The following is a 23,903-nucleotide window of genomic DNA, read 5'->3' as shown; positions in this document are numbered from 1 at the left end:
CAAACTGCTTTAACAACAATTTGTTCCATTTCATATATTCCAAAGTAAGATCACAGACAAATTGATTTAACAGTAACTCCTCATGAGGAGTTACTCTCATAGAGAGTTGGATACTTCTCCAGTATTCATTTATTTTCCATTTTTTACCCCAAACCTACATCATATTAATGTTTCAATACACTTCTAACAAACTCTAATATGAAGCAGGAGGTTTAGTGTGTGAAACACAGTATGCCTGTACAACATAAGAAAAGAGGTGCATCTGGTAGGCAAAGAAAACCACACAATGGGACACTGATCAGAGGAAGGACACAGGTGTGCTTTCTCATTCATTCATTAGTTTACCAAATGAAGTGGGTGGAAAGGTGATGCTTAAATAACATGTTTAGGAAGCTGCCTAAAAGGTGACATTCAATCATGAATGAATGAGAAAGAGGCAGTCATGGAAAGAGCTGGGATCAAAGACTCAAACATTTACATATCCTCTAAAGCAGGAAGAAGGGGGTGCAGTTGTTTTTAAAGATGGCAGACACTGGCTGGGCGTGGTGGCTCATGCCTGTAATCCCAGCACTTTCGGTGGCTGAAGCCAGTGGATCACTTGAGGTCAGGAGTTTGAGACCAGCCTGGCCAACACAGCAAAACCCCGTCTACTAAAAATACAAAAATTAGCCAGGCATGGTGGCACGCACCTGTAGTCCCAGCTACTTGGGAGGCTGAGGCAGGAGAAACTCTTGAAACCAGAAGGTGGAGGTTGTGATGAGCCAAGATCACGCTACTGCACTCCAGCCTGGGCAACAGAGCAAGACTCTATCTCAAAAAAAAAAAAAAAAGAAAAAGAAAAAGATGGCAGATATTGGAGGATATTTGCATGATGGTAGAAATGCTCTCATGAAGAGCAGGAGAAATGCATGCTAGAGAGAAGGGAAGATGGAAAGAGCCAAGGCATTAAAGCATTTAGGAAATAGTAGAGTAAAAGGCCCACTCAACATTCATTGTTTTGGTTGTCAACATCCCTTCCTCCTTCTTAACCGGGCTCCGCAGTTTCCTCTGGGGGAAATATCTCAATGCCCACTCCATGCCCATTGTGTGAAGCACTGGTGGGACTCTCAATTAAGGTGCCTGCAATCCTCCATCCAGGAACATGGCTCAACTAGACCCTGTGTTCCCCCACTTTGATTCCTGCACTTACTAAATGGTTAGTGTGGGACTGTAGCCCTTGGAGGATTTGACTGACTAGTTCCTGACACCTCCTTATAAAGAGCTGCCCTGGTTCCCAAATGTTTCTGGGAACCCATCCATTTAGTGAGATATCCAATATTTCTCAAACTCCCTTTTGGAATAAGTTAGCCAGTATGTGCTTTATTGATATAGAACTGATATACAAGCATCTACCACATACCAGACTCTGAGGCAGGAGCTGGAGGATACATTATCACAAAAATATTAAGGCATCCTCTCTGTTTTCATGGCATGTAGATTTAGCCAGGTGAACACACATTAATTAAATCATCACACAAATAAATAAATGAGAATGGGTCAGGTGTGGTGGCTCACACCTGTAATCCCAGCACTTTGAGAGGCCAAGATGGGGGGATCTCTTGAGTCCAGGAGTTCAAGACTAGCCTGGGCAACACAGTGGGATCCTGTCTCTGTTAAAACACGAGAGGGGCGGTAGGTGCTGTAGCAGAGGAGCTAAGAGAGCTCAGGGGATTTAACTAAACCAAGAAAAGTTTCCTTCAGCAAATGCTTGTGCATAATTCCTTTTTTTTTTTTTTTTAAGATGGAGTCTCACTCTGTTACCCAGGCTGGAGTTCAGTGGTGTGATCTTGGCTCACTGCAACCTCCGTCTCCTGGGTTCAAGTGATTCTCCTGCCTCAGCCTCCCAAGTAGCTGATATTACAGGTGTGTGCCACCACACCTGGCTAATTTTTGTATTCTTAGCAGAGATGGGGTTTTGCCATGTTGGCCAGGCTGGTCTCAAACTCCTGACCTCAGGGGATCCACCTGACTCGGCCTCCCAAAGTGCTGGGATTATAGGCATGAGCCACCGCGCCCATTCTGAAAGACGACTGGAATTAACTAGTCATGTGAAAAGAGGAGGGAAGAGCATCTGGGGACGTGAGAAAGCATGTTCTGGAATGGGAAGTAGCACAGGAGGTATTTGGAATGACAAGGAGTGTAATACGACTAGAGTGACAAAATAACAGAGACAGTGGGTAGGAGACGTGGCTGGTGCAGTCTGTAAGGACTGGTTCACTCATAGCCTTTGGGCCACAGAATAGAGGACATCACTGAAATACTTTAAAGCAGGGGCAACATGATCAGATCTGTATTTTTAAAATATGGTCTGGTGGGCCGGGCACAGTGGCTCACGTCTGTAATCCCCACACTTTAGAAGGCTGAGGCAGGCAGATCACTTGAGGTCAGGAGGTTGATACCAGCCTGACCAACATGGTGAAACCCCGTCTCTACTAAAAATACAAACAAATTAGCCGAGCGTAGTGGTGCACACTTGTAGTCCCAGCTACTTGGGAGGCTGAGGCAGGAGAATTGTTTGAACTTGAGAGGCAGAGGTTGCAGTGAGCTGAGATTATGCCATTGCACTCCAGCCTGGGTGACAAGAGTGAAACTCGGTCTAAAAAAAAAAAAAAGAAGAAGAAAAAGGAAAAAAAATGTGGTGTGGCTCTGTGTGGAAAATGTATTGGAAGGTAAGAGTGAGCTTACTTCACCTAGCCAGGTGGAATGGCTGGGAGGTCCCTGTCATAGTCCAGGCTCACAATGATGATGAGAGTTTGGAGTACGGGCACATGGACAGGCAGAGATGGGTTGTAGACCACCCAAGAGATATTTAGGGTAAAATCATTAGGAACAGACTATATATAGGCCAGGGAGGGTGGGAGAGGTGGAGGTGCCAAAGTCTAAGTTTCTGGCCCGCATAGCTGGATGGAGGGCTCCTGTCACAGATACAAAAAATACTGGAAAATAACGAGCTTTAGCATAAAAATTAAGTTCAGTTTGGGGCATATTGAGTTTGCAGTGCTTTTGAGCAAGAGGAGATGTTAAATAGCAAGTGGAACAGGACTATAGCTCAGAAAAGTGTTTGAGCTGGATATGTACCTTTGAGAGTTGTCTGTGTAGGGTTGGTGTCTTAGTCCATTTGGGCTGCTATCACAAAAATTCCATAGACTGGGTGGCTTAAACAGTAAACGTTTATTTCTCACAGTTCTAGAGGCTGGGAAGTCCAAGATCGAGGTGCCAGCAGATTTGGCAGCTGGTGAGGGCTGCTTCCTGATTCACAGAGGGCCAGCTTCTCACTCTACCCTCACGTGGAGAAATAGGGCAGGAGAGCTCTCTTGTGTCTTTTAGAAGGGCACAATTTCATTCAGAAGGGCTCCACCTTCATGACTTAGTCATCTCCCAAAGGCCCTACCTTCTACTACCATCACTTTGTGGAGTTAAGATTTCAACATATGGGCCAGGCGCGGTGTCTCACACCTGTAATCCCAGCACCTTGGGAGGCCAAGGCCAGTGGATCACAAGGTCAGGAGTTTGAGACCAGCCTGGCCAATATGGTGAAACCACATCTCTACCAAAAATACAAAAAAACTAGCCAGGTGTGGTGGTGCATGCCTGTAGTCCCAGCTACTCAGGAGGCTGAGGCAGGAGAGTCGCTTGAACCCAAGAGGTGGAGGTTGCAGTGAGCCGAGATTGCACCACTGCACTCCAGCCTGGGCAATAGAAAGAGACTCTGTCTCAAAAAAAAAAAAAGATTTCAACATATGAAATTTAAGGGGATACAAACAGGTGGTAACTGATACTGCAGCATAGTAGAGAGTTTTGGAGACAACGCAAAATAAGAACTGAGCCCTTGCTGAGCTGCATAGGGGATGAAATATCTGCAAAGATGACAGAGGAGGTATAGCCAGAGAGACAGCCAGGAGAGTGTCCTGTCCAGGAAGCCGTGGAAGGAGAGTGTTTGAAAAAAGACAGTAAGGTCAACAGTGTCATTGGCTGCTGAGGGACACCAGTAGGACAAAGGCCAATGTTGTCTGTGAATTTAATAATATGGCGGCCACTGTGCCCCTGAGAACTGTGTTAGTGGGTCAGTGGAAGTCAGATTAGCATGGGTTGAAGAGTTGGTAGTGAGAAAATGGAAACAGTAGATATAAACAACTCTTTTGAGAAATATGACTATGAAGAAAGGGAGAGAAATTCGAAGGAGATTTGGAGTGGAGGGGAAGTCTGGAATGTATAAAGTGGGGATGTTTAAAAGCACTAGCTTATTTAAAAGCTTTTTGGGGGATTCTATTAAGAAGGGTGGAATATGTAAGGGAGAAGGAATGAGTAACAGGCTCCTGAGGATACAGGCGGTTGGGGGAAGATGTAAAGCTCTCGAGTTAGAAGTGCAGTTTCCCTGTTGCACCTGGAGGGAAGGCAGGAGGGAAGCTGCAGATGTTGGTGAATTTGTGTGTCACAGGCCCTGAATCCAAGCTCAATTAGAGAAACAGGGCAACGAGGCGATATACCGAGAACGTATTTTGGCAACAGAGCTTTGTGTGGCTGATTAAACCATCTGTGTGAGGCTGTTGAGTCTGTCTGGGATTGGCATCTGAAGTCTACAGGGTGGGCAGCAGGAAGGGAAGATAAGAGTGAAGTGGAGGAAGCCAAGAGAATCTGGGCTGGAACCCTCATCAGGCTCTCACTGCCTCCAGTCCTCCCGCTTCAGGGAAGGGGCGGCTCAATGCAGAAGCTGCAGGACTTAAACACTCACCTGGCCCAGGAGGTGGAAAAGCTTCAGGAGGATCCCACGGGAGCAGGAAGAGCTGTGGGCCCAGCTGCTGCCCAGCCCAGGCCCGGGAGCCACAGAAAAGCAACAACATGTGTGTGTCGGGGCGGTGCCTGGGGTCCCCGTGCCAGCCTCCAGAACGTGAAAAGAGAATGGCTGCTGTTCCACTTCTGCCTTCCAAATCTTCAACAGACATCTCTGTGGCCCATGCTAACCCCAAACCATGCAGAGAAGGGAACTCTGGGAAATGTAGCTCCTACTTGGCTAAATTGACACAATGCAATTCCAGCACCATCGTCCCTTTGTCGACTTGGCATACAAAGCCACCACTTTCAGCCATGCTTAACTTCCAAATATAGATGGTCGCAAAACCATGCTTCTGCCACCTATCATAAAGCCATTATCCTTCATACAACTAAAAACAAGCAATTCTGTCCCCCAAAACTGGATACAAAGACCCTTTATTCAAAGTTAGATGCTGCTGCTTCCACTTCTAATTGAGTTACATTCCCCCTTTGGCATCCTGTAAGCCAGACACAGAGATATGAGGTTAACTACTTTACACATCTTATGTTAGATTGCAGGGGGATGGAAGATGAGAAAGGAAGAAAACGTTGGCTATACCTACATATACATCTTCATAGCGAAATAAGGAAGAAACACTCATAGCTATGACAGCCTTTGTTTCTGCAACTAGTCATGTGGTCATAATTGGAATTTATTAATTTATTTATGTTTTAAGACAAGGTTTCACGCTGTTGTCCAGGCTGGAGTGCAGTGGCGCAATCTCGGCTTACTGCAACCTCCACCTCTCGGGTTCAAGCGACTCTCCTGCCTCAAACTCCTGAAAGCTGGCAGTACCGACACGCACCACCACACCTGGCTAATTTTTGTATTTTTGGTAGATACAGGGTTTCATGTTGGCCAGGCTTGTCTCGAACACCTGACCTCAAGTGATCCACCCTCCTCTGCCTCCCGAAGTGCTGGGATTACAGATGTGAGCCACCGCGCCCGGCCCCTAATTGGAATTTATAACTACTTTCTTCCGTTACACAGTCCATATTTCCTTTGCCCACAGCAAGCACCTTGACTAGTCATAGGTTGTAGTTTTCTACTGGCTTTAATCACAGGGCATAGGAGTAGTGTCAGAAGCATTGGAAACGGAGCAACTCCATTTCGAATAGCAACTGGGTAAAATAAGGCTGAGACCTACTGGGCTGCATTCCCAGATGGTTAAGACATTCTAAGTCACAGGATGGACAGGAGGTCACCACAAGACACAGGTCATAAAGATCTTGCTGATAAAACAAGTTGCAATAAACAAGCTGGCTAAAACCTACCCATTCCAAGATGGCCATAAGAGTGACCTCTGGTCGTCCTCACTGCTACACTCCCATTAGCACCATGACAGTTTACGAATGCCATGGCAACATCGACAAGTTACCCTATATGGTCTAAAAAGGGGAACCATGAATAATTCACCCCTTGTTTAGCTTATCATCAAGAAATAACCATAAAAATGGGCAACCAGAAGCCAGAGTCTCACTCTGTTGCCCAGGCTGGAGTGCTGTGGCATGATCTAGGGCTCACTGCAACCTCCGCCTCCTGGGTTCAAATGATACTCTTGCCTCAGCCACCCAAGTAGCTGGGACTATGGATGCGCGCCTCCATGCCCGGCTAATTTTTGTGTGTTTTTAGTAGAGACGTGGTTTCATCATGTTGGTCAGGTTGGTCTCGAGCTCCTGACCTCAAGTGATCCACCCACTTCGGACTCCCAAAAGGCCTGAGCCACTGGGCCCAGCCCTAGTTCCAGTTTTTATGATGTTTCTCTATGGTGGTGTTCAGGACCTGCTACCCCAAAATAGGACAGCTTGACATAGTGAATATTTTAAGCTGCAGGCATTTGAGAAATGGCAGGAAGGAGTCTGACTTTCCCTCTTCTCCCCTGAAGGAGGTCATTAGTTCCTCAGGTGAGAGGCGCCCTCCCTAGACTCCGGGGAAAAGAGCGCTCTTACTGTCAAGCTCACTGTGCTTAGCTCAGACCCTTTGTCCTCTCACTTCTCCCCTCTGTTGCTCTTCATCAAACCTAGCATAAAAATGCTCAGATTTCACCATTTCTTTGGGTCTTCATTTTCTTATGAAGGCCCCTGTGTCATGTAAGACTTTTAAAATGTGTATACTTTTCTGTTGTCAATCTGTCTTTCGCTACAGGAGCCCAGCTGAAAACTTAGAAAGGAAGGAGAGATATTTTTCCTCTCCTTCAACACATACCCAATACGCTGAACATCTTTGCAGGAATGGAACTTACAACTGAATCCAACACTATCTGCCTATTCCCCTGATTTTTAAAATACTTCTTCTAAAGTTCACATAGCTTCCTCATATAGGTAAATGGACTAAGTAAATTCTCTCACTTAGAAAGCTATCAAAATTATTCGGGACTCTATTAAATCACTGAATCACTGGAATGTTGCCTGGACAAAGCGTTGTAAACGTAACTGTTTTTTGTCTCTGCTTTTCATAGTCTTATTTTCCTTTCCCTCCATAGGTATGGTGCAGACGCTGTCCTCTATGTGAGCGTGTGAGTAACAGGAGCAAGACGATACACCAGTGTTCTCAGCAGGCATCCAATGAGGGCGTCTTATATGCCAGTGGAAACAGCAGAAAGTCAAGGCTACCCAATCAATGCACACTTCTTTTTTTATTATTTATTTATTTATTTATTTATTTTTTGAGAAAGAGTTTCACTCTTGTTGCCCGGGCTGGAGTGCAATGGCATGATCTCGGCTCACTGCAACCTCTGCCTCCTGGGTTCAAGCGATTCTCCTACCTCAGCATCCCTGTAGCTGGGATTACAGGCATGCCCGGCTAATTTTGTATTTTTAGTAGAGACAGAGTTTCTCCATGTTGGCCAGGCTGGTCTTGAACTCCCAACCTCAGGTGATCCACCTGCCTCGGCCTCCCAAAGTGCTGGGATTATAGGCATGAGCCACCACACCCAGCCTGCATGCTTCTTTCCTGTGAGCTTCTTTTTGATTCGTCCTTTCCCCTCCATATTCTTAACCAATAATATTACTTTTTTTTTTTTTTTTTTTTTTTTTTTGAGATGCAGTCTTACTCTGGCGCCCAGGCTGGAGTGCAATGGCGTTATCTCAGCTCACTGCAACCTCCATCTCCTGGGTTCAAGCAATTCTCCTGCCTCAGCCTCTGGAGTAGCTGGGATTACAGGCGCCTGCCACCACGCCCGCCTAATTTTTGTATTTTTAGTAGAGACTGGGTTTCATCATGTTGGCCAGGCTGGTCTCGAACTCCTGACCTCAAGTGATCTGCCAGCCTTGGCCTCCCAAAGTGCTGGGATTACAGGCGTGAGCCACCGCACCCAGCCGACTAATAACATTCTTACTATGGTCTTTGTCTTTCTAAGGAGTAGTATGTTTTTAAATGAAAAAAAATGAACCGATTTACCACCAAGGAGAGAATTACTTGTGAACCCTATTAATGAAATGTAGCACAGTGTTAGAAATTCTATATGGTTGGGTTTATAACATCTTTGAAAATTTGTCTTGAGAATTAACTGGGAATAGAAAGTTCATAACAAGAAGTGACTCACAGATGCCCTTTTAGATTTGCAGTTTCTAAATTTGCTCTAAGCTTAAAGCTCAAATATTTATTCATGTAAAAAGACTTTAAAAATGTATTTTAATTCATTTAAGGAGCCACACACCTCACTTTGTGACCATTTTCTCTTTGGTGTATATGTTGTTCATTAAAATGGTGAAAACAGGCCAGGCATGGTGGCTCACGCCTGTAATCCCAGTACTTTGGGAGGCCAAGGTGGATGGGTTGCTTGAGCCCCAGAGTTTCAGACCAGCTGGGCAACATCGTGAAACCCCATCTCTAAAAAAAAAAAAAAATACAAAAATACAAAAAACTAGCTGGGCATGGTGGCAAGCACCTGTAGTCCCAGCTACTTGGGAGGCTGAGGTGGGAGAATCACCTGAGCCTGGGAGTTTGAGGCTGCAGTGAGCCATGATCATGCCACTGAACTCTAGCCTGGGTGACAGAGTGAGATTCTGTCACAAAAAAACAAAACCAGCCCAGCACAGTGGCTCACACCTGTAATCCCAGCACTTTGGGAGGCCAAGGCGGGTGGATCACCTAAGGTCAGGAGTTCGAGACCAGCCTGGACAACATGGTGAAACCCCATCTCTACTAAAAACACAAAAATTAGCCGGGCAAGGTGGTGGGCACCTGTAGTCCCAGCTACTCGGGATGTTGAGGCACGAGAATCGCTTGAACCTGGGAGGTGGAGGTTGCAGTGAGCCGAGATCATGCCACTGCACTCCAGCCTGGGCAACAGAGTGATACTCGGTCTCCAAAAAAAAAAAAAAAAAGAACCACCCCTCCCCCCAAAATGATTATAACATGTTGAAATATCTGCCTTTTTCCTAACAAAAATGGTTTCTATTAATACCTGTGAAAAATGTCCCTAAAATTCCTATATTTATCTTGATAGACATTGAATTAACTGCTTTTAGATTGCTGCTCTTCTTTTATTCCATGGGCTCCACTAAACAATAAGCTTTTATATTGAACATACGACGAGCACATTTCACTAAGACTTTCTTCATTTTCACCTGTGCTGTGCTAATAAGTCTCAAATTAAACAGCTCCATCCAGTCTCCGCAGCTGGCATTGTACCCCACTGAGTATCGCAAACTGGAAAATGATTATTTGGGGAGGCTTCATAATTATGCTAAGATGAAAATCTTGGCAGCTAGGAGATACTTATTTTTCAAGATTTGAGAGAAAATTTAATGAAAGTGTCACAGATATATTACTTAGGATGATAGTTTGCACTTAATATGAGGCCCCATTTCTCAGTGGATTTCAAAGTCTTGACTAATTAATTAGCCCTAATTCCCTTGTTTGCCTGATGGTCAAGCATTCAGACAGACCTCCTGAGACCACAGAGTTATCACAGTAAAGCAGGGAGAGTACTGTACGGGGGTCAAGAGGCTCATTAGTTAGTGAACACCTGTTGGGTTTTAGTCTTTCTTTGTTTCTTCCACTTGCTAGTGTGTGACCTTGGAAAACCTAACACAGGGTCAGCAGACCAAGGCCCAAAGGCTAACTCTGGACTGCTGCCTGGTTTTGTACATAAAGTTTTATTGGAATGCAGTCTTGCTCGTTTTTACACAGAGTGTCTGTGGCTGCTTTCACACTGCAATAGCAGAGTTGAGAAGTCACAAGAGAGATTGTATAAACCACAATGCCTAAAATATCTTCTATCTGGGCCTTTACAGAAAAATGTTTGCTGACCCCTGATCTAACCTTCCCAAACGTGTTTCCCCAGCTATAAAGTATAATGAAATAGAACAAGGAAACCTTATTAGAATAAGTTTTAAATTTGTATTCTGATGATTATCTTTAAAGAGGCCCTAAAAGGTGAAAAATCCCTGGCAGTGATGTTAATTCATTCAAAATGCATCCATCCACTCCTTAAATATTTACTCATCATCCATTTGACATCAGGCCTCATACTAAATATGGAAGAGAATATGTGTTAAGGGAAAATAAAACTTGTTTTAGGCCAGGTGCAGTGGCTTACGCCTGATATCCTAGCACTTTGGGAGGCCAAGGCAGGAGAATGGCTTGAGCTCAGGAGTTCGAGACCAACTTGGGCAACACAGTGGACCCCATTTCCCTTTTTGGTTTTTTGTTTGTTTGTTTGTTTTGTTTTGTTTTGAGACAGAGTCTTGCTCTATCACCCAGACTGGAGTGCAGTGGCACCACCACGGCCCACTGCAACCTTCACCTCCCGGGTTCAAGCGATTCTCCTGCCTCAGCCTCCTGGAGTAGCTGGGATTACAGGCGCCTGCCACCGTGCCTGACTAATTTTTGTATTTTTAGTAGAGACGGGGTTTCACTATGTTGGCCAAGCTGGTCTCAAACTCCTGACCTCAAGTGATCTGCCAGCTTCAGCCTCCCAGAGTGCTGGGATTACAGGCATGAGCCACCGTAGCTGGTCTGAGACCCCATTTCTACACAAAATGTAAAAAGTAGCCAGTGGTGTGTACCTGTGGTCCCATCTACTTGGGAGACTGAGGTGGGAAGGTCCCTTGGGCACTGTGAAGTCGAGGCTGCAGTGAGCTATGATGGCGCCACTGCACTTTCAGCCTGGGCAACAGAGCGAGACCCTGTCTTAAAAACAAAAACTTGTTTTAGTCTTGGAGGGGTTGGGAGTGGGGTGGTGGTGGTGATGCAATGGCAAAGTATTTTAGAATACAGTCTTTTTGATACTTTAAATATAAGTATTGGGATGAAGGCAAGCTCTCACATTTGAGGCTCCCTCCAGCCTTGTTTGTACTCCTTACCCTGAAAATGGTTCACAGCAGCACCACACCAGACATTACGTTGGGTGAGATGAACTCTCTCACATGTGGTTGAGTTAGTCATCCTTGATCCAAGCCAAAGAGCCGCCAGTTATATAATTTATTTATATTTATGTAAATCACAGTAGAAGAGACCAAAGAAATTCTTTCTCAAGGCATCAGAGATGTTTCATAAAATGGGACATCTAAGGTTGGCCATAGGAAGAGCAGGTGCGATTTGCGCAGGTGCATGAGTGCAGAGGGTTGCTGGTGATGGAACACAGCCATGGCTGCAGTGGGAAAGTTCTGGATGTGTTTGGAGAGTCAAGTGCTGTAGTCTAGTCTGCTAAGAGTGGGAGGACATGGGCCTAGTGTGCTCGGGCTATGGTGTACAAAGGTGGGGTGTATGGTGGAAAGCAACAGCTTAGAGGGTTCTCTGAAAGGCAGGCTAAGGTGACTGAACTTCAGTCTACAAGTGGTGGGAAACTATGGGACATTTTGGAACCACAGCATTGAGTCAGCATTGTCTAGCTAGTACTTTTTTGGATATTGTGGAACTAGCAGCACTACTTTGCCTGCTATTATACACTGAATAGGGGCAGGCCAGGCACGATGGCTCACGCCTGTAATCCCAGCACTTTGGGAGGCCGAGGCTGGCAGATCGCTTGAGGTCAGGAGTTTGAGACCAGCCTGGCCAACATGATGAAACCCCATCTCTACTAAAAATACAAAAATTAGCCAGGCATGGTGGCACATGTCTGTACTCTCAGCTACGTGGGAGACTGAGGCAGGAGAATTGCTTGAACCCGGGAGGCGGAGGTTGCAGTGAGCCAAGATTGCAGCACTGCACTCCATCCTGAGTGACAGGGTGAGGCCTTGTCTCAATAAAACAAAAAATAAAATAAAATAAAAATAAAATAAAATAAACAGAATAAGGGCAGATATTTTCCAAATGGAATCAAATGGAATACCAGTTTTTACTGTCTCAACTTCAGCCTGTAAATTTTTTTGATAGGAATTGAAAATAGTAGGATTCTAATTTATGAGAAATATGGACAGTCATTTCTTCATATAAAGCTTTTCCCCGAAGGTCTCCAATCTGCTTCTTTGTACATGTCTCCCGCGCTCCATCCCGCAACATCTTCCTCCAGGCAGGAGCTGACTGCTAGTCCTGCCAGCCCACCATGCTCATTCCCAAGCCCAGGCCTCTGCTCAGGCTTCTTTTCCAAAGGGAACAGGCATCCTTCTCTTCCTGTTGATCTTCGAAGGTCTCTCAAGACCCCTCCTCTAAGACGACCTCCCGAAACATCCCTGTCTCCGTCGCATCTCACACTTTGTATTCCATTACTCTATACAACTCACGTTGGCATTTGATATGCTGCTTACAGGCTGGAACTCAGTCACTCCATGGACGGGCCTTGACTGCAACACAAAGCCTATATGCAACGCACCTACGTGCTCAGTACAAGTTTGTTCAACTACAGTGGATTTCCTATCATCAGACCACTTCACTGGACTACATGCGTTGGGCTTGTGTTTTAAACCATACCAGTACCCAAGCTTTACTCACATAACCTCTTGATGGATCAGGGTCTCTCCCAGGTAGTGGTGCTGTGGAAAAGGGGCAATGCAGAGACAGGGAGAAATGGGCAACAGTGTCCTGTCTCTGTCCGCGTCTGCCTGCAGAGGTCTGGCTGCTCAAATCTCCGTGCAGAGGCCCTTCTAAAGTGGGAAGAGAAGGCAAATTCAGCCATTTTGTAGATGCAGCCTCATTTTTGCTCTCGGAAAACACATCACTACATGAAAACATAGTTATCCACAAATTGTTTGTATTTATAAACATGAAATAACATGGCTTATTGATTTCCTCAAGCCATATAGCTGCTAGGCTTATCAATCTGTTATTTCTTCCCAAAATGTCATCCATTTAATCCACCGGCAAGTCTGAGGAAAAACTAAATATTTTATTATGCCATTTATACCAGATGATAGTTTCAGAAACTCTCCTTTTCATTATAATTATTTAGTATGATTTGATGCATCATGATTATTTTATTGTCTATAACTGAGATCATGTGATGGGGCTATTTCTTATAGAAGTCTATGTTCTAGGATATATTTTATCCTTAAACAAAAGACATATCCATTGAGTTCAAATTGGACAGAAATTATGGAGTCTCAACTCAAGTTTTTACATGCATCATGGTTCAAAACAAGTGAGAAATACCTTTGCAAGTATCTGATATCTCACCTAAAATTCCCCTTAATCTGTCTTATTCCTGCCACTGATCATAAAACAGTAAGTGTAAGACTTGGCAATATCCCCTCTTGTCATAAGCTTTCCAATTATTGAAAATTAAGTAACTCCCCATAGATGAGAAATCATTAAATATATAGTAAATAATGAGGTTAATTAATTTAACCCCTTCTAATTAGGAAACTAATTAAATCAGAAAATTAAAACTGACATGAGACATTAATCATAGAATTGTCTCTTCCACTTCAACCACTTCCAAAAGAGAAATATGTATTAGCTACAAAAAATATAAATCTGTATACTCTTTTCAACCAAAATAAAGTTAGATTTTTCCATAGTATAAATATTACTTTCAGAGAGTTTTCCTCTTTTCTATTTCTATTGTATATGAAATTAAAACTCTTTCCTTTCAATGTTTTTAAAGAATGAATTAGAATAAGTCTAAAAAGGAGAGCGTAACCCAGACTCTGCCAGTAACTGTGACAATGAGAAACTCACTTGAATTCCTTGGGCCTCACCTTTCTCAACCTTAGTGTAGTCTCTGAAAGAAGTGAGATTGACTCCCGTCATCTTGGAGACGGACACAGTGTTAAACAGGAGCAACAGATGAGGCAGTTAGAGTTAGAGAAGCTGTTAAAATCTTTTCAGGGTGTTATGATACAGAACTAGATCTTGGCTTGGGATCTTCATTAATTCACTGGTGAAATGTCTGAGATAAATTAAAGAGATATTTTGCAAACAAGCCCAATTCTCTCTTCAACCCCAAACTGTCATGCCTGTCAACATTATTTTTGGATATAAATTCCTAACCTCTGGGAAATGTCTCAGAACAACAACCAAATAAAGAAAAAGGTTGTGTTGCTTGGTGCCATTAAAAATAATTTTTCTTTTCTTTCTTTCTTTTTTTCTTATTAAGACAGAGTCACTCTGTTGCCTAGGCTAGAAGTGCAGTAGTATACTCTCGGTTCACTGCAACCTCCACCTCTTGGGTATAAGTGATTATCGTGCCTCAGCCTCCCAAGTAGCTGGGATTACAGGCACTCACCACCACCTGGCTAATTTTTGTATTTTTAGTAGAGACAGGTTTTCACCACGTTGGCCAGGCTGGTCTCGAACTCCTGACCTCAAACTATCCACCTGCCTTGGCCTCCCAAAGTGCTAGGATTACAGGTGTGAAAAAATGATTTTTTCTAAGCTTGAAAATATCTAAGCAGGTATCCTGCCAGGAGTATTTTTTTACATTGTTCTCAGGCTCCATGCAACTGACAAGCACGTGGTGCACTCTGCGGGGTGGGAGTGGGTGAGCGAATACGGATTCCCAAAAGCCAGCGCCGTAAATCATTTGCCAGCAGAGAATACCTTCGATAGACACTTGGTCTTGCTTACAGGAAGGTGAGTAGCCCCAATTTGCAGGGAATCTCCCAAATTTCAGGACTCTCTTACTTCAGTGTGTATTTCCTACACCTGGGACCTATGAACTCCCACAGGAATTAAGTGTAGCCCGTCTAATTCAGGTGTTGGAAAGCACCAGTAGAAGCAGATGGGGCACAATTTCTTCTCCAAAACTTGAATCCTTAATTCATTCATTTTTTTAATTACTGTAAACAAGTGTGCTCAATTGGCATGTTAATGCTGCTGGGTGTTTTTAATCAAATGACCAATACAATTCGTGACAACAGTTTTATTTTCACATGCGTCAAAGGCGATAAATGAAACAACAGAAGTCTTCAATCACCCTACAGCCTGGCCACTCCTGACTTAGAAAATTTTGTTATTTCCTAGATTAGTATTTTCGTTTTAGTCCTAGGACTTGTCCATCTCTATGCTAGACCTACAAAGGTTAGGTCTAAATCAACTGTTTTGTAAAAGAAGCCGTTCCTCTGTGTATGCACGCCTCTTTCTGAGAAGATGCAGGTACGAGTCCCATGCTGGGCTGTCTCCCTGCTGGTTCACAGAATCTGAACAAGTACAGCTTCTAGATGCCACCTAATGATGTCAGTTAAGCTAGTGCTCAGTTGTGTGTGCAAAGTTACTGGGAGTAATTTAGCTGCCCCATACAAATGTAGATAACACAGTGTGAAGAATCATTAACTTTAAAGAACCAGCAATTGGTAAACATATTAATGCTTTCTGGAAAACTATAGGGAATTACTTGCTGGGCAGATGACACAGTTCTGAATAATGAAAGTCCACTGTGATGTACTAGAAACCATGGCATTATCCTAACTCTTAAGATGCTCTCGGAGGACTGTGAACTGTGCCTTTAGCCACAACCAAAACCCAACCAAAGAAACAAGAGCCACAACACCACTTTTCCACTGCAGTCGCTTGTTGCATGTTGTTCCCCACCATGGGTTGCTTTCCTGTAGGATTACAGTTCCTGCCCTGTTCACTGCGGGCTTCACTTTGTGACTTGCTTTGGCTCTGGCTTGCGTTCTCCGAATTGCCCCTCTCAGAGCAGGGCCTGAGCAAGGGCTTGTGTGCAAATTGTTTAACTGGGAAAGTGACCCCAGGAGCAGGGGTGCAGGTGCAGGGGGTGAAACAGGGAGGGTGGGATGTGTGACCAAACTGGCCACCCAATGGGACTCAGTGCAAGATCAATGGGGCCTTTTCTGAGGAGCCTGGTGAAATGTCTCAAAAAATGGGGCAAAGAAAGGAAAGCTTTTACCCATGGGTTCTCACCCCGCAGTGATCAAGTAGCTTCACAGGCTAACTCCTTGAACCTCACCCTTGTGCCTGTGAGCACAGAATCATGAGATGCAGAAGTTTTGTGTAGCTGCAATGTAATTTATTGAAGTTTAACTGGTAGTGGCAGTTGAGGTGGGGAACCCTTCCCACATCCACCCACGGGGATGTCTGTAGCGCTCTGGACCAGTGACCGGGTCAGCCTGCATTCATTCTCCCTGTTCTCAATGGAGTGATCTTTCCCAGCTCCACCGCACGTCGGGGAAGAGGGGCATCCATCTGTGACTAGACTGAGAGAAGACACATCTAGAGTTGCTGTAGAGGCCCCCATGAGTGCCTGCACTTTGGGCCTGATGCTATAATTGAGTGGAATTTTTGCAATTTCTTCTCAAAAGACACAGATGTGGAGTGCAGAAGGGACACACGTTCACATTTGTGACTGAGAGGGATCATGGGTAGAACATACTGCTGTCCTCAGTTACCTGCTGTATTCCCAGGAAGAGGATGACATACTCCTGCCCACTCTGCCATGACCTGGAGTAACTTCCTGTGGGAGGAACAGATTCACTTCCGCATTGACATCGGGTTTGGCAACGAGACTGACTTTCAAATGGAACGTGTGTGAATTCCAGAGAGAAGTTTTATAGCTATTACGCGGTTCTGCCATTCTTCTTTCCCCTTGGTCACTAGAACTGCCTATGCCTTCTGCAGAGTTTCCAGAAAAAAGAGCAGCGGAGCCACGCCTGCCCAACACATGAGTGAGAAGCGAGCTTTGTAGAAGCCACTGAACTTTGGGAGTTAGTTCCCACAGCATAAGCTAGCAGGGAAAGCTTTTACCCCTTGACCCACCCGGGCTTCAAATGACCACTGGATGTGTATATGCTAATAGGAAAAGAGAGAAAACGTAAAGAAACGAAAGCGAGGACTTGAAATAATTTTATCTTAATAGACTTATCACGCAGTTCTTGGGCACTCAACGTCAGTTACAAATCCTGGGGTCACTCTTAGGCTGTAACAATTTCTCATTATTATAATTTTTAGCAGGGCACACATAGTACGCTGTTTAGCTTAAATCCACTCGAAACATGGGCTGACATCTTAATTTCTAGCTTCCTCTTGACTACCCTTCAGACATACTGAATGTTAGCTTGCTAGGGCTACTGTAACAAAGTGCCACGTACTGGCAGCTTAAACAATAGACATTCATTCTCTCAGTTCCGGAGGCCAGAAATCGAAGATGAAGGTGGTGGCCAGGCTGTGCTTCCTCTGAAGGCGTTAGGGGAGAGGCGGTCCTGGCCTCTTCCAGCTTCTGGTGTCTGCCGCAACCTTGGTGTTCCTCAGCTTCTAGACATGTCACCCCAACCCTTGTCGCGGTCATCACTTGGCACTCTCCTGGGTGTCTGTGTTCAAATTTTCTTCTTCTTATACGAGCACCAGTGACTGGATTTAGGTCCCATCCTCATGCAGCAGGACCTCATCTTAATGACGGGGGCAAAGACCCTACTTCCAAATAAGGTCACACTCACAGGTACCAGCGGTTAAAACCTGAGTTAAGATTCAATATGTCTTCTTCTTTACCCACAACATGAGTAAACAGTCAATCCCACAGCCAGCTTGTCACAAAGTACTTAACTTTAAATAGCTGGTAAGCAATTTTCTTTTCTGTTTTCACAGCCACAGAATTAGGCTAAGTCTCAAATGCAACAACTTCCTCTGATGAGGTCCCAAGATCTTCATACGCTAGACACAGTCTAGTATTTCTTATTACTCCCCATTTCTATCTTAAATCATCAGTTATTTAATATCCAAAATGTGCACCCTTTTATTTGGCAATATCAGTATTCTGGCCTCTTTTCAGTGGTTTCTCCTCTCCCTTCAAGAACTATTCCCCTCAGCCCGCTCCATCCAAGAGGTTTCCCCCAGCTATTCTGGCACATGGGAACCTCTTTTCTAAATCTCTGCTGCATTTCTACAGAATCCCACTAGTGTTAGGCTCGTGCATCCAAGTATTTGTTGGTTTTTTGAGAGCAGACACAATATTTTAAGAATTTCTCATCGTCCCTGTAAGAGTTTCCTGTCCATCACAACAGGGTCACCACTGGGGGCAGCACACTCAAATTACAATCATCTGAGAAGGTTTATCAAGGAACTACTTACAAAGGTGTAGGCAGGATGCATGGAGAGTGAAGGGACCTGTGGGGAGAAGCAGGTGAGCCCTCACCACCCTAGGTCCAAGGGATGAGAGGAAGGAAAGATTCCCAGGACCCGGAAGGAGAGAGTTGTATAGAATGGGCTCCTCTGCCAGCTCAAGGCAACCTGATGAGGAACCTGGGAAATAAACACCCTCATACCTCTCTCCTCCCTCCCCTCACTGCCCAGCTTTCTGCTGGGACTCCCCATTGACCAAATTCAACTAGAAGCCAATGTGCAAGGGATTCTACTTATATAATCTGCTCAGGTCAGCACCCAGGGGCGGAGAAAAAGGTGGAGCAGGATGGAGTACAGATCTGACATGGGGAGTGGGACAAATGGAAGACATCTAACACATCCCTCACATGCCTCGGAGAAGTACCTTGTGTTTGCTTTTTAAAAATAATGCTGTTTCTTTGTTGTTCGTTTTTGAGATAGACTCTCACTCTGTGGCCCAGACTGGCATGATCTCAGCTCACTGCAACCTCTGCCTCCCAGGTTCAAGCGATCCTTGTGGCTCAGTCTCCTGGGTAGCTGGGATTCCAGGCGTGCACCACCATGCCTGGCTAATTTTTTTGTATTTTCAGTAGAGATGGGGTTTTACCATTTGGCCAGGCGGGAAAAAGAATACGCTTAATCCTCTATGTATAAAGCCAGTAACCTCAAATTCAACAAATATCTATTGAGTAGCTAACGGGTATTTTTTTTGAAATTATCTTTGAGAACTTTGTTTTATATTACACTAATCTTAATTCGTATAAGAATTTTTTTGAAAACCAAAAATGGCAAAAATTGGCAAGATACCATCAATGCCATTTTCTTTTCTTGGACGTGTAAGAAGACCACATCACCCAGCAGTCTCCTTTACAGCTTACGGAGGTCAGGAGACCAGGTTCTGGCCAGTGGAAATGGCTGGAGGTATGTGTGCCACTCTTGCTAGCTCAGCCATAGAAACTGCAGCAGGATACTCTATATGCTTTGTCCCCATCTGTACAGCTAACAAAGCCGCATGACAGAAGCCAAGTCCCATTTGGAAGAAAGCTGTCTGAAGCAAGCCACCAAGGCGTTATGTGCAAGAAACTTTCTTTTTCGTTTTTTTTTTGAGACAGAGTCTAGATCTGTCACCCAGGATGGAGTGCAGTGGTGCAATCTTGACTCAATGCAACCTCCACCTCACCGGTTCAAGCCATTCTCGTGCCTCAGCCTCCCGAGTAGCTGGGATTACAGGTGCGCACCACCATGCTCAACTACTTTTTGTATTTTTAGTAAGAGATGAGGTTTCACCATGTTAGCCAGGCTGGTCTCGAACTCCTGACCTAAGTGATCCACCTGCCTCGGGCACCCAAAGTGTTGGGATTACAGGCGTGAGCCACTGTGCCTGGTCGAAACTTTCAAAGTCTTATTCCACTGAAATGTAGTTACAACATGATCTTAATCCGGGTTTCTCAACAGTGGCACTATTGACATTTTGCACGGGTCCTTTGTCATGGAGGACGGTCCCGTGCGTTGCGTGATGTTTAGCAGCTTCCTATCCTCCACCACTAGATGCCAGTAGCATCCCCTACCCCCTAGTTGTGACAACCAAAAATGTCTCCAGACGTTGTCAAATGTGCCATAGGGGGCTAAATTGCCCATGGTTGAGAATCGCTGATCCTGTTACCGCATTGTTCTCAGAGTGACAGGAGACAGGTATGGGACGTCGTTTCTAACCTTCAAGGATGGAACATTATAATACGTTATACATGTATTTGTATTTTAAGATGATTGCTTCACTGGAGTACTGTAATTGTTAAATTGGAAACAACAAATGTGCAACAATACAGATATTGTATTCAAACAAGGGAGTATTATGTATTCATTAAATGATATAGATATTTATTGACATGGAAAAACAGTTGATTTTTTTGAAGTGGCAGAGTATGGGGTATAATTTTTTTTAGGGAAAGAAATATATTTATACACGACAATGTCTAGAAGGATTTCCATAGTGGTTGCTTCTGGGTATAGAATTTGAGGTAATTTACAATTTCTCTTCACTTGTGATTTCTAGTTTTCCGACACTGAATAGCTACGTGACACTGGTGGCAGCTGTGCCCCGCAGGTCCACTGACGGGATCTTTCCTGCAGAGAAGCAGTGCTCCTTTGAGTTCGCAGTTTCTCCTTCAACTAAACTATGGCCTGTTTGTGCCTGCAACTGGAGTATTCTGACCCTTTCATGAGAAGGTTAAATGTTGTCTATAAACCCAAACTAAAGGTTTACTAAACATTAAAAATATCTAATTTTAAGGGATGTATGGCTAGCTGAACAGGAGAGATGAAGACTGAGGCTGTTGTATACAATATAGAAATACATTTAAAAAAAGCCATTTGGAAATAATCTAAGTAACTGCCTCGAGTTTCCACCAGTAAGGGAAATTTGAGTTAAATATCCCCAACTCTACTTTTTTTTTCTAATTTTTTATTTTTCCTAGGCTTAGGTTATCTAATTTTGCCAAATAGAAAATGAGAAACATATTTACTGAACTAGCACTGGCAGTAAGCAGGCTGTTTAATTCTCCAAAGGCTGATTATCAACAAAATGATCATGCTTTTAATTTACTTGGGGGAAGTCTAAAAATATTAATGCTCAGTGTCATATCTGGAAGTGGTATATGCTTCAAATTAAACAAATGCATAGCTTCTGTTTAATAAACTGATAGTTATCACCCTAAAATGGGTCATCCTTGAAGTGTCACAAAACCAGTAATAAGAATTTTATTTAACTGTGAATAAGATACAGCACTATCAACATGATATTTTGTTCCTATAACTTTGCATATGGCCATTTTGGGGAAGATAATTTCTGAGTTTACCGCTTGCCTTTAAATATTGACTTGCCATCTTTACGTCCTCTGCTGGATGGGTTACTCTTCATGATGTCAGGATGCTAGTTTTTTAGACTGCCTCAGAGCATCCTTTATCCACGTGAAATTAACCTAATGTAAACATTTTTCATTACTGGCCAAGCAGTAGTATTGGAGACTCACTGAGTGAGTGTGACACTGCCTCCAGGCCTTCCTGATGCTGTTGCCGTAAGATCCACTTGTGTGGACCGCCTTGCACAGTTCACGTGTGGTATTTTACAAATACTGACTAGGTGATGGGGTTTTAAATAGCAGATTTATTTATTTATTTAGAGTCTCACTCTGCCACCTAAGCTGGAGTACAGTGGTGTGATCTCTGCTCTCTGCAACCTCTGCTTCCCGGGTTCAAGTGATTCTCCTGCCTCAGCTTCCCAAGAAGGTGGGATTACAGGTGCACGCCACCATGCCCAGCTAATTTTTGTTTTTAGTAGAGACAGGCTTTCACCATGTTGGCCAGGCTGGTGTTGAACTCCTGACCTCCAGTGATCTGCCTGCCTCGGCCTCCCAAAGTGCTGGGATTATAGGGGTGAGCCACCACGCTGGCCTTAAATAGCAGGTTTCTTAATCCCACAATTTGCCTTACCATCAGAACCTGAAGTAGGGTAAGCTTGTTCTCTTGAACATTGCAAATTGCTTTCTTAATTCACAAAATAAAATACCTGGTTGAGGTCCACTTCAGGTCTTTTAACATAAAATCACATGCTTAGTCTGTGTTTAACCAAGAAAATCAAAGGGAGGGCCGGGCGTGATGGCTCATGCCTGTAATCCCAGCACTTTGGGAGGCCGAGGCAGAAGGATCACAAGGTCAGGAGTTCAAGACCAGCCTGGGCAACATAGTGAAAACCTGTCTCTACTAAAAATACCAAAATTAGCCAGGTGTGGTGGCACGCACCTGTAGTCCCAGCTACTTGGGAGGCTGAGGTGGGAGAATCGCTTGAACCCAGGGGGTGGAAGTTGTAGTGAGCCGAGACCACGCCATTGCACTCCAGCCTGGGTGAGAGTGGGACTCCGTTTCAAAAAAAAAGAAAGAAAAAGAAAAGGATAAATAAGTTCTCTCACACAGGTCGATAAAAAGGCGGCATGATCTGTATTTGGATCTAATGTATTTATTACACTGATATATGCCCAACATAGAACATTAAACATCAGAATGATAAACATATACCAGAATATATCAAATATATTCTTAGGTATTAAAAGGTTTCCTGATTACAAAGGGTGTCATAAAAATTTAAGGATGGATGACAAATTCTTGGTTTTTCCTTCAGGCAAGCACTCAGTGTTTTTATTACAGGTTGAGTAATCTTTATCTGAAATGCTTGGGACAAAAGTATTTCAGATATTTTTGATTTGGAATATTTGCATACACATAATAAGATATCTTGGGGATGGAACCCAAGTCTAAATGAGAAATTCATTTGTTTCACATACACCTTACCTTACGCACATAGCCTGAAGGTAAGGTTATATTATATATTTTAAATAATTTTGTGCATGAAACAAAGTTTTGATGGCGTTTTTTAAAAAAAAGTTGTGTTTTTTTTGTTTTTGTTTTTGTTTTTTTACAGACAGGGTCTGGCTATATCGTCCAGGCTGGACTCAAACTCCTGGGCTCAAGCAATCCTCCTGCTCAACCTCCCGAGTAGCTGGCACTACAGGTGCCCACCACACCAGGCTTGATTGTGACTTGACTGTCACCCAGTGTCACATGAGGGCAAGTGTGGAATTTTCCATTTGTGGGGTCACGTCAGCACTCAAAAAAATTCGAATTTTAGAGCATTTTGGATTTCAGATTAGGAATGTTTAACCTAAGTTTGTAAAGGAAATTTTTTAGCCTTAAAATAGGGATGTTTCAGATTGTTCAAGAGACAAATGAAAGACTAAAACAACCAGAAAACATTGGAATGATAAATCATTAAGTATATGTAAATGTGCGTTATTTACCTCCTGCCCATACAAAACCACTCATGACATACATACAAATGTAAGGACAAAACTGTATTCACCTGATTAACAAGAGCCAGAGTTCATTGCATGCTGATCAACGAACCAACACAACTTTTATCATACACTAAAAAAAGGGTAGAACAAAGACCAACTTAAAGCCTGGAGAGTGATCTAATCTGTTAAATTAGTGTACCGCAGAGTAATTTTGAAAGCCTTCTCGTTTTTTTTTTTTCAGAGACGGAGTCTCGCTCTGTCGCCCAGGCTGGAGTGCAGCGGCGCGATCTCGGCTCACTGCAACCTCCCCCACCCGAGTTCAAGCCATTCTCCTGCCTCAGCCTCCTGAGTAGCTGGGATTACAGGCGCGTGCCGCCACGCCCGGCTAATTTTTTGTATTTTAGTAGGGACGGGGGTTTCACCGTGTCGCCCAGGCTGGTCTCGAACTCCTGAACTCAGGCAATCCGCCCACCTCGGCCTCCTAAAGGCTAGGATTACAGGCGTGAGCCACCGCGCCCGGCCCCTTCTCTTTTTTAAAACCAATTTCACTAACATTTACTTAAAAATGATTTTCTGCTTGGCAGAAGTGACTTAAGGCATGTGGGGGAGACACTGCGGGTCTGTCTCAGATTCCTTTAGACACCAATGCTCCACAGTTTTACGACTAGGTAATAGTCCGATAATCACCCATGAGTTCCTGGACTCCGGTTTGTTGTGGGATTGGAAATAAACGAGAAAGGCTGCGTTCGTCATCATGGCCTTATTTC

Source organism: Pan paniscus, chromosome 6 (assembly GCF_029289425.2).
Source record: "Pan paniscus chromosome 6, NHGRI_mPanPan1-v2.0_pri, whole genome shotgun sequence".
NCBI classification, from domain to species: Eukaryota; Metazoa; Chordata; class Mammalia; order Primates; family Hominidae; genus Pan; species Pan paniscus.
Note: the sequence above shows the minus strand (reverse complement) of the source record.